Consider the following 12,789-nt stretch of genomic DNA (forward strand, 5'->3'; position numbering starts at 1 on the left):
GTTTGCAGTCCCATTGGAGGAACGACAATATGAACTAACCAGTCCCAGAGCTCCTTGGGACTAAACCACCAATCAAAGAAATCACATGGTGGGACTTGTGGTTCTAGCTGCATATATAGCAGAGGATGGCCTAGTAGGTCATCACTGGGAGGAAAGGCGTTTGGTCCTGTGAAGGCTCTATGCCCCCATATAGGGGAATTCAGGGCCAGGAAGTGGGAGTGAGTGGATTGTAGAGCATGGGGAGGGAGAAGGGGGAAGGGGATAGGGGATTTTCAGGGGGTGGGGGACTAGGAAAGGGGATAACATTTGAAATATAAGTAAAGAAAAAATTTTTAAAAAGAGGAAGGTGGAAGGCAAAGAAAACAAAATTATTGGGTGGAATTGGTAGTTAATGGACAGCTTCAGTATTGGACTTGAAGTGTACTGTGAAAAAATGAAGGAAGAAGAAGAAGAAGAAGAAGAAGAAGAAGAAGAAGAAGAAGAAGAAGAAGAAGAAGAAGAAGAAGAAGAAGAAGAAGAAGAAGAAGAAGAAGAAGAAATCAAAAGAAAGTTGTGCTTTGGACGATGACAATGAATAATACTCTTGTGCTTTACAGAGTTTTCTCTTCCAGCACCTACCAATTGCACAGGGTTGGGACTTCACTCCCACCTCCCACCTTCTCCCTGGTATTTACTTGTCCTTGAATTTGCATGGGGCTTGAGCATGCTCACAACCACTCTGACTTCACAGATGCAATGGCCTGGTTGAGATGGGGCAAAACATTCTCATTGCAGAAGTAAAATATTTGCACCACAAACTAATAAAAGTTTAATATAGCTTCCATTTGAAATTCAATGCCATAGGACCTTTAAAGGAAAAACTTGTTAGGGAAATGCCTGTGATAGTTGAAGCCTTGGTGTGTATATCCTTTGTCCTTTAAGAATAATTGATTGTAGAACCAGAAGACACACAGGGAGACGGCTTCAGACAACACTTCTCTGCACTGAGTATGCACATTTCCCTTGAAGAAAAGCCTTGCTTCCTACCCTGAATCCCCTATGGAAAACCGTTTTACAAAGAGCGAGTGCTTTCTGACAAGAACAGGAAGTTTTCCCTTCCCCAGGAAAGTTCAAATAGCAGAAGAATGGAAAGAATGTTTGGGAAGTAATCCCAATGGTGGTGACTTATCTCTGATTCCCACAACAGTATTGAGTTCGTAAGAGCTCTGAACTGAAACAAAGAAAGTCAGCTTCAGAAATCATGTGTGGTTTATAAGCTGCTACATATGTGTAATGAGTCTGGGTCTTCTTGGTGGGATTCCAGATCTGCTGGTGACTCTTCACTGACTCTTAAAGTGACAGTCCATGCAGGTGTGGGGGAGATGGCTAAGCCAGCAAAATGGTTACTAGACAAGCATGTGTACAAATCCCCAGTCAGTTTGTAGAATGCTAGATATGATGGCATATGCCTAATAATCCTAGCTCTGAGCAAGAGGGGATAGAAGGTTGCCTGGGGTTAGCTGGTTAGAAATTCTAGGAAAGAATCTGTAACCTCAAGGTACAAGGAGAGACCCTGTCTTAAAACTAAGGTAGAGGAACCCTGAAATGGATGAGCATATATGCCATCAGGCTTCACAACCTGAGTTTGGTCTTCAGGACCTTAATGCTGGAAGGAAATAACTGACTCCTACAGTTGTCCTCTGACATCCACAAGTATACTAGGGGTATACTAGAGTACATAAACACACACACATATTTATAAAAATAGTATAAATAAATAAAGTTGAGAAAAATTGAGGAAGACAACAAAGACAGGCACAGACACAAAGAGATACAGTCATGTGTATATATACAGATACATCTACCATAATTACATACAATTAATGAAATGGATGGATGCATGGGTGGGTGTGTGGATGGGTGGATGGATGGATGATTAAAGTCCTATTGTATATGCCACAAAGGGCTAACTTTCCCAGCAAAATACACACAAAGCATTTTCTTTTTCTATGTGAGACGACACTAGAGCAAGACTGGAGATGAGCTCACAGTGTCTGAGGAAACAAAGACGATCCCTTTCAAATCATTTGATGTGTCCAGCAGTGTCTCCAGTATAATAAATATTCTGTGTGATAAGATTCAATTATACATAATCTGGACCCAGAAAGGTCAACATGAAACCTTTTCTTCCCATGTACATCTTTAGAGTAAATGCCTAAGCAGGCTGAACAAACAGGAAAAAAAAATCTATTTACCACACTGAAGCTGCAGGGCACATGCTGACTCTGCAGGCTCAGCCAGCAGCACATTTCCCGAGGACAGCCCCATAATGAAATTCCTAGTGGGACAATCAAAGATGTAGAAACATCAGCCAAGCATGACTGCGCATAACAAATCTATCAAGACCTATGATGTCCCTGGCAAGACAAATAGCAAGAGGCACAGACACTTAAATGGCATTTGAGAAAATTTACTATTCCCCAGCCTCTGGCAGGGTTGAGAAACAATGCCATTCAAATTCCCATCTACACCAACAACACAATCAAAATATTCTTTGTCTTAGCAAGTTAAATTTACTGCCAAATATTTCTTTCTTTCTTAATGCCACCTATGTACAGTTGTATAAATAAAAATATCCGTGTTATTAAAACTTTGTTATCATAACAAGCAAAGTGAGCTTGACAGATTTTATATTTTTATCAGATTTGCTCAGTATGTTCTGAGCAACATGATTTTATACACAGACTATGTGGCAACTCTAAGATTTTCTTTGGGTTCTTCTAGGAGACATACAGACAGCCATTTCCCAGAGAGTCTGAAGCAGAGGAGAAATAAGAGGCCCAGAAGACTGCCAACAGGGGTAATGAGCCATCAGTATGAAGATGCATTAATATGTCAAAGACAGGCAAAACAACCAGTGGCTTTACGTATGTGTCCCAGATTGACTATCACAAAGCTTAATGTGGTTTGCCATCTAGCTGCTTCTCACCTGGGTGACTACAGGTGGCAGTGCTCAGGTTAAGTACATCAGCACTTACTCAGTTAATGGCGATTAACACATTTTTCTTTTCTTCAAGAGCTCTAGGGAGGCATTTTGAGGAAGCTCAGTAATACTCAATGAATCTCACACCAAATTCTTAAGTTACAGTAGGCAAAAGACAGCCCATTTCTCTGCACTCCTGAAAGGAGTCTTTCAACCGTTGAAGAGTTTGCCTTCTAGAGCTATGGATACTGAAGGCCTAGTAGCTGACACCATCCTCTACCCAGACACAAACTGCATAGTCACTATTGGCAAGTGGAAGATGTTGGAGCTCAGATTAATTCAATTGCAACTATAAAAGTTTATTGTCGTGAAAGATGTTTAAAAGCGGGCTATGGTGGCACACACCTTAAACCCAGAATTCGGGAGGCCAAGGCAGGTGGATCTCTGAGGTTGAGGCCAGCCGGTCTACAGAGTGAGTTGCAGGACAGTCAGAAGTATACAGAGAGCATGGAGAAACCCTGCCTCAAGAAAACAACAATAACAGTAGAAGCAGCAAAAAAGTAAAGGAAACAGCATAGTTGTAAGGTACTTGCCATACAAGGTACATGGCATTCTGAGGACCCAAATTTTATTCCCAGCACTCACTTAAAAATAATACCTCTTTATAATCCAGTGCTGGGTAGCTGAAAAAGCAGTTCTTGGAGCTAATGGGCCAGCTAGCCTAATCAGATCACATAGCCTTTGGTTGTCATGGAGAGATTCTGTCTGAAACACACACACACACACATACACACACACACATTGGAAGTTGACTTATGACACATACATGCTTGTGTGCACATATCTGTCTGTACACATACACTTACTCCCAAGATTGTACACATAGACATACATAGCTAACATGGAGTTTTTACAGTGATACTTAGCTATTTCCCCCTGGACCAAATATTCACCAGTCATCAGGAGAAGCAAAGTGCTAAGTGCAACTCAAAAGAAAATGACTTGAGAAGAAAAAGACTACAGTCAATTCTCTTGGGTGATGATGGAAAAGTTCAGTTTAGAAGCCAGAAAAAAGGGGGGCTGATATTATCAAAGGAGGCATGGGTGAGATGGTCTGGGGTATCTGGGGTATAGGAAAAGGAAGGCTATCCCTCAAATGACAATTAGGTGTCCCATGAGAAGTCACATGAGCGCTGCATAACTACCTAGATCCTAGAGAGTCAGCTCCACTTAATTTTTGACACGGTCGCACTGTGTGGTCCAGTTGTCTTTAAAGTCATTATCTTCCTGATATCCTACTGGCTTCTTAATTAGGATTGAGATATGTACCATGCCCAATATCAAAGCAAGTTTTTGATAGTGCCAATTACAGAATTCCTACTAGAGATTACATGGATTCACACTCAGAGGCAAACAAACAGATGCCAAAAGTGTTTCCTAAGGCACATAAAAAAATTAATATCTGTTGGTGAATGACATATGGTTAGAGAAACATGCTTTACTAACCATATCAAATATACTATATGTACACACAAGCAGCTATGGGATGCTACATTTGTCTCAACACATGAAACACAGCAATTGAAGAGATCATTGAAGAAACACTTGATTGCTGAGAAGTGCAGTACTTTGTAACTTAGAGCCATCAGCTGCCTATATATTGACATTGCATTCAGGTCTCTTTGTGATGAATCCCAATCCTTAGACACATCTTGTAGCACTGTAAGCAAACTGCATTGCGTCAGCTTCAATACCTGTGTTCAATTTGTCATTCTCCACATTGGAAGAGACATTTATTATTCAAAGAGTCTTGATGACCAAAGAAGTTAAAACCAGTTATGTTGTATGTTGTATGTATATTAGCATTGTATGTTCTCAAGACTTTCTAACTCTAGTTTCCAAAGTGCCTGAGTATTATATCATTATCTAAGGAGAAGCCAATAACTTTATCTATGCCCAACCAAATGACACTCGGAACAAAATCTTGGGTTTAGTTCTGGTCAATTGTATGTTTTCCCCAGCTGTTTCATTTTTTAAAAGCTCCTCAAGTGATTCTTATGTGCAGAAAAGGCTGAGTCTATACTGAATGAGACACAGCATGAATAATCTATTTTAAAATGTAGAATTTTTTAATAGTTTTTCTGCCCTAACCTTTCTAAGGAATACTGATTAAAAAGCCACCTTACTGTTCAGATTTTCAGTGTTTTATGACAAGGTAAAAGTAGAACTAGATAAGGCTATGAATCAAACTTAAAGTCAAGGAAATCAGAAAACAAATTGAGAGTCAGGAAGATGACTGAGCTATATAGTAAATCCATAGTGACCTTACTGGTGCCCAAAATAGATCCAGATCAGTGATGCAGCCTCCTTGGGTCATGAATGAATTGGTTTGTAAAGGGCTTTGGCATCATGCTATTGTCCTAATGCTTCCTGGATGATTCTAGTATACAGCAAGGACTGAAATCATTGTTGGAGAGGGTGAGTGTGTTAGTATTGCCTGGTGTAAAGTGACTAAATGAAGCAGGTTGACCTATATAGAACGGACCCTTAAAAAAAAACCTAGAATTTGACACTGCCTGAGGAAATACTGTTGGCTTAGGGGGCTTTGTAAAAAGGAAAAAATATAAGATTACCTACAACATGAAAGGTTGAGATGCACCTAAAGAAATGTTCAACATTCTTACACATCAGAGAAATGCAAATCAAAACAACCTTGAGATTCTACCTCACACCAGCCAGAATGGCTAAGTTCAAAAACTCGGGTGATGCTACATCCACTCCAGATGCTGGCAAGAATGTGGAGAAAGAGGAACACTCCTCCATTGCTGGTGGGATTGCAAGCTGGTTTAACCACTCTGGAAATCAGTCTGGTAGTCCCTCAGAAGATTGTACATAGTATTACCTGAGGACTCAGTTATACTACTCCTGGGCATATAACCAAAAGATGCTCCAACATATAACAAGGACACATGCTCCACTACATTAATAGCAGCCTTATTTATAATAGCCAGAAGCTTGAAAGAACCCAGATGTCCTTCAGCAGAGGAATGGATACAGAAAATGTGGTACATTTACACAATGGAGTACTACTCAGCTATTAAAAACAATGAATTCATGAAATTCTTAGGCAAGTGGATGGAACTAGAAAATTCTATTCTGAGTGAGGTAACCCAATCACAAAAGAACACACATGGTATGTATTCACTGATAAGTGGATAACAGCCCAAAAGTTTGCAATACCCAAGATATGATTAACAGACCCCATGAAGCTCAAGAAGAATGAAGACCAAAGTGTGGATACTTCGATCCTTCTTAGAAGGGGGAACAAAACACCCATGGAAGGAGTTAACAGAGACAAAGTGTGGAGCAGAGACTGAAGGAATGACCATCCGGAGACTGCCCCAACTGGGGATCCATCCCATATAGAGTCACCAAAGGCAGACACAATTGTGGATGCCAAGAAATGCTTGCTGACAGGAGCCTGATATGGCTGTCTCCTGAGAGGCTCTGCCAGTGCCTGACATATACAGAGGCAGATGTTCACAGCCAACCACTGGACTGAGCACAGGGTCCCCAATTGAAGAGTTAGAGAAAGGACTGAAGGAGCTGAAGGGGTTTGCAACCCCATAGGAAGAACAACAATATCAACCAACCAGATCTCCCAAGGTCTAAACCACTAAACAAGGAGTACACATGGAGGGACCCATGACTCCAACCATATATGTAGCACAGGATAGCCTTGTAGGACAAGGACATCAATGGGAGAAGAGACCCTTGGTCCCATGAAGGCTCAATGCCCCCAGTGTAGGGGAATGCAAGGGCAGAAAAGCTGGAATGTGAAGGAGGGGAGGATGGGATGAGGGTTTCTGGGGGATGGAATTGGGAAAGGGGATAACATTTGAAATGCAAATAAATAAAATATTCAATAAAAAGTCTAAAATAAAGTATACCAAAATATTAATAGAAGTATTCCTGAACAAGTCGGCATGAATGATCTTTCTTTTTCTTGTTTAAAAAAAATGTAGAAAGAAAGAAAAATCAAAAAACAAACACAAAAAAGCCAGTTCCTGCCTCCATGAGGTTCTTTAGACCTGTGCATCTGAGTTTCAAAAAGATCCAGTGTTCCCTTTTCCAGTTTTTTTGGATGCTGGCCAGAGCTTACCTATGCTTTTTTTGTATTTCTTTACTCGTTCTCTACAACTCCCTCATTCACGTCCCCACCATGTGACTGACATCCATGCCAGGTTAACTCAAACAGCTTGGCTTTAATCAACAGTGCGGTTATGTTCCTCTTTAATCTCCTCTGGGCAGATGTTAAGATTTGCAGCTTGCCTGCCCTGGAGTTTTTTGTTGGCTTGTTTATTTGTTTGTCTGTTTTGCCTTTAATCTCTAATATTGTCCTCAAGCTTCAAATGAGTATGGGATGAAGAAAGGATGGAAAGAAGGAAAGAAGGGAGGAAGAGAGGGAGGGAGGGAGGGAGGGAGGGAGGGAGGGAGGGAGGGAGGGAGGGAGGGAGGGAGGGAGGGAGAGAGGATATAGTTCTTGAGGGATCTAGAATTCTAGAAACAAATCACTCAAAGGCACTCAAGCTTAACAAAGCCTATCCTTGTACAATCCAATGAGCTGACAAACCCCACTGCACCCCCGCCCGTGGCACAGTGACACAGTAGTGAAGTGGCACAGTGGTGCAGTTTTGTAGTGGAGCAATGGCACAGTGGCATGATGGTATGATGTCTTTTCATTCAAGGATTCTCTTTTCTTCTTGGAGATCCTTCCCTGCCTCTCTTCTAGCAGCAGGAGCTCTTGTTTTTCTGCTTACATCCTGCCCTGGGCTGCCCTGGGCTGTGCCATTGGCTGTCTCCTCCATGAATCAGAAGCGCTTCAGTACTAATAGAGGGTCCCTCTTGTTTTGTTCCACTTTTCCAACCCCACTGAACCACAGAAGCTAAAGATTTCTAGGTAGCCAATGAACATTTAAGGCCTTCGTAAATGTCAAATGTGGTGCTCAGATTTGATTTTAAAAGCCACTATTTATTTACATTGTGATTCTCTTGTTTTTTGGATGAGCAATCTTGAACCGATCTTAGCCAGAAAAGCATTCATCTTCGTGGCATATTGTGTGGGGGTAATAACAACATTCACTGACACGTGGTTTTGATCTTTAGTTGACACTTGAAATGGACTCTATTTTAAGATTTTGCAGTTAAAAAGGTCAAATGATGAGTTTCAACTGTAGTCTGTGCTGCAACATGACATCGTACTATCCTCCATATTCTCTTCGGCAGCTGCATCACCAGAGAATCTGTTGTTAAACAGCGCAGCATCTCCATAACAGGGAAGCAATTGGGAGCCTGGATGGGAGGCATTGGAAGAGAACTGCCAAGCCTGTGGCAAGATTTTTCTTGAGTAACAAATAAATTCTTACATACAAAAACCACTGAGATAGGAGGGATTATTTTTTTCCTACAGCACAGCCTAAGCATATCTGACTACAGTAGCCATTCTTCAAATTGAATTTAATTGAAAGCGTTTTAAAATTCCACTGTCAAAATATGTTTGCTGGCATAACCCAGAGCACCTACATCTTTGGTTCTCCACTGCATGTTACAGACTTTGCTAAATTTATCTTAAGACAACATAGCCTCTTCTGTGCCAGCTGCTCAATCACCATAGCCAAGAGGTTGGAATAGGCTGCCGAGCTATGCTCTGGGCCTCATAGCTCATTCCAGTGCTGCAAAGGATTTCTGTCTTACTACTAGTGGTAACCGTCTCCATCTAGCCTGTGTAACTGCATTAAACGCAAGGCATTCCTCCAACCTGTGCAAGGAAAGAATGAGGCTCCAGGCATTGGTTTAAAAAAGAAAAAAAAAAGAGCAAGCATAAACAGGTGCTTCAAAGGGACTTATACAATTATTGGGTCAGGAACTGCAGGACTTAGCAGCTAAGTATACATAGTCATTCATCAGTTTCCATAAGAGATTGGCTCCAGGAGCCCCTGTGGATAGCAAAGTCCACAATAGTCATGGTTCTTTCATAGTATGATTTAGAATATGTATATAGCTCTGGTACATGCTCTTGTACCTATTTAATCATCTGAAATTAGTCCAATAGAAGCACTATGCAAATGTAGTTACAGTGTAAGGCTTATAGTGACAAGAGAAAAGTGTATGTTCAGTGCACATCATCCTTTTCCTTTAGTATGTTTTATCTGTTACAGTTGAATTCACAAATGTAAACGTGGGGGGAGGTCAGCTATAAGACTAATACAGGGAGTATTCCTTTTATATAAAAATTGGCCTTAGTCATTTAATCTATAATTTTTAGTACTGAATAAGATATAAAAGGTACCATACACTTGCAAAACTAAGCATGCATAGATATGCGAAAATATGTGCTTGAGGGCTGGTGGGACAACTCAGCAATGGAAATCACTTGCTACAAAAGCCTGGCGACCTGAGATAAATCCCTGAAATGTCACAGTGGAAGGAGAAAACTTACTCTTAATGGCTTACAACTGAATTCCACAACCAACAGGCTGAGGCAAAACTTCCCTGGGCTTAGATATATTAAACACACACAACGAATAACTATAAGTTTTACTTAATATATATGGTTATGTGCACGTGTGTGATGTGTGTGTGTGCATGCATGCCCCTCTCCTTCCTGCAACCCCCCTTCTGTGTGTGTGTGTGTGTGTGAGAGAGAGAGAGAGAGAGAGAGAGAGAGAGAGAGAGAGAGAGAGAGAGAGAGAGAAGAGAGAGAAGAGAGAGAAGAGAGAGAAGAGAGAAGAGAGAGAGAGAGAGAACCCTTTTCTCTGGGATTCTGCATTTCTAAGATCTTACATAGATACTCGACCTTTTTTACTGCGATGGTGGATTTATACACCAATTACTAACTAGGTGACAGTCTGAACTTAGTGTTTGTTAATTGATTCATTGCCAGTTAATCTAGGCAAAATGATCAAAAGACTTGCTCATTTCAGCCTTAGTGGCAATAAAAAGTCTATTACTTCTTTAACAACACAGTGTCTATAAGCACCCCACATTTAGTAACTAAATTGGGTACGATTATATATTTCAGGGTCTGTCTCCAGCTGTGTCAGCATCTGTTCCAATTCTCTGCCTTTCTCTTCCCCTCGATTCTGTAAGGTTTGGGGGGGAAAGGTGGGTTTAAGCAGTGCCAAAATCTGTCTTCACTTTTAGAAACTGAAACAGCAGGAGTTTGCTGAATTTCACCTTCAGGGGTGTCATAGATGCTTGCAGCTTTCTCAGGTCTGTTCATCATCTCCTCTGCAGTGCCCTCACTTAGGCTGCCTGCTAAGGTTTGACAAAGTAAGTGTTTAAACCTAGCACATGGCCAAAGGGATGAAAGCTACTCCCTCTCATTTTTTAAATAGCTAAGTGATTCACATTAGTGCCATGGAAGGTCCAGTTATATTAGCAGGTGTTGCTGCAGATTAATCTCAAATAGGGCAAAAGAGAGTTTAAAGAAACAGCCTCCTCTAAACCAAGTCTAAACCAGAACACAATTGAAAACAGGACATTGGATTGCAATTTTGTGTTTTAAAGATCTCATGTCCTTTTTTTGTATCAGCCTTTAAAATACTATAAAAAAAAAGTAAAAAAGCTATGATAAATGTAACAAAAGAGAAAGGAAGCGTTTATCTAAAAGTTAGAGACATTTTGTCCACCCATCATAGACATAGATGTGTCCATTGCAATGGCTTAATGGGTCACTGTCCTGTTGATATGGCCCACTTTTAGAACTGTGTAGTCCAAGGTACTTTGTGGTAATTATCCATAAAAATTCTACTCTCAAACTCACTAATTGACCAAATGTAGAGATTTGATCATTTCTTACTTGTTCACCATAATTATGATAGGAAATATTTGCATAAGGCAATGGCATCAGAGTTATTACATTAAAAGTTATATTTATTAATTGTTAATCGAATGGACATTAGAAACAATCAACAGTATTGGTTTATAGATCATTGTCAACTGCACTCTAAGGGAGGCTTGCAAAATCACAGCATTCAGTCAAAATTCACCTCTGTTCATTTTTTCAGTTTTTTAAGTTTAGAAAATCTAATGATCAAGGTTGTACAGATAAATAGAAATGTTCAACTACTCCTCTCTCAATACCTAACCTACTCTGCCATCAGGCATGAACTTACAGTCAACTGTTATGTCACACTGGAATGGTTAAATCATGCCCTGAATGCTATTCTTTGTCTATCAGGTAATTGGGCCAATCTCCGTACCTGAGCACTCTGTTTCCTTCACATCGCTGATGGAGTGTGGATTCAGTTGATTATATCTAGATTTGCACTCTGATTCACCTACTTAAAATAAACATTCCACAGATAGGGAAATAGAGAAGCTTGGGGAGCTGAGCCAAAATAATAAAATCAGGGCTGGGGAGGTGGCTCAGTGGATAAAGTGCTTGCTGCCCAAGCTTGAAGACTTTAGTTCAGCTGCCCAGAGCTCATATAAAGCCAAGCAAAGTAGTATGTGTCCTCAATGCCAATACGCCTGTGGTGAGGTGGTAATTCCAGAATCTTTCAGACCAGCTACCAAGGGGTATGCAGATGTGGATAGCAAACAAAAGGAAAAGACTGTCTCAAACAAGATAACAGGTAAGGACTAACCCTTGAGGTTGTATGCTCATTTTCATATGTATACTGTGGGACACATGCCTACACTGACAAACAAATGCAGGCTCTCATACAAATATTTACATACATACATACATACATACATGTACACACTTAAACACACAGATTAAAGGCATTAAATCATAAAAATCACAAGACTGTCTAGCATGTCCATGGTGGGAATGGGAGCAGCATTCAGGTGTTTGGTCTGTGAGGTCATTTCTTTATTCCGGTCTTTCTACTGCCACCATCCTTTTCCCACATATGACCACTCTATTGTATGAAAGCCAAGCTTCCTCCATGACTTCTGCAAAAACCCTTTGTTTGCTTTCTTGCTTGATGACTAAGCACAAAGATGGGTGTCAAGTCAGTTCAGGACTTATGCAATTGAAACCCACTCAAGCCTGACATAACCCACACTACTGGAACAGCTAAACTCAGAGATTATGATAAAAGAGTCCCCCAAAATGAATTATAGTAAAGCAATGGAGATTTCACAATACATTACAATTGACTTTTTTTTCTAATGACTGACTTTGTTTGTAGCATTATTGATCTAACTTCAGTCCAAAAGCAATTCACTAGAACAAAGACTGTTTGGTGTCCTTCTGTAATACAGTTAACATCTTCTTTCTGTGGCTCACTGTGGCAACCAGTGTCCAGAGTAGCTCTCCCATGGAACTCCAGTTTTCATAGCATACACCCTTTTACCTGGATCAGGGGTAGAAAGGATGATTCTGTTTAGCTGCTCTCAGAAGATGGTGTACATAGCTACTGCACTAATCCATCTGGGACTTAGAGGGCACAGGTGGCTAAATTTGGCCCATCATGTTCACACTCATGTCCACACCTTGACAAAGGACAACAGTATCTAAATCAGAAATCCAGGCAGGATTGACTGGTTATTTTTTTACTAAGGTGTCAATTAATAAAGTATCAATAAGATAGAAAGGTCTCAGTTGGGCTTGGACTTTTTCTGATGGTTCTGCAGATGGGCATCCTTCCACTTTCAGGTCCCTACCTTTTGGCTATCTCCCTCTCCAGTGCAGAAACACCACATTTAAGTCCATGTGATTTCCTTTGTTGTCACCAGGGAGAGAAAGCCCTGCTTTTTTTTAATTAGGTATTTTCTTTATTTACATTTCCAATGCTATCCCAAAAGTCCCCCAT

The sequence above is a fragment of the Mus caroli genome, unplaced genomic scaffold, assembly GCF_978045245.1.
Source record: "Mus caroli unplaced genomic scaffold, Mus_caroli_1 scaffold_18, whole genome shotgun sequence".
Lineage (NCBI taxonomy): Eukaryota > Metazoa > Chordata > Mammalia > Rodentia > Muridae > Mus > Mus caroli.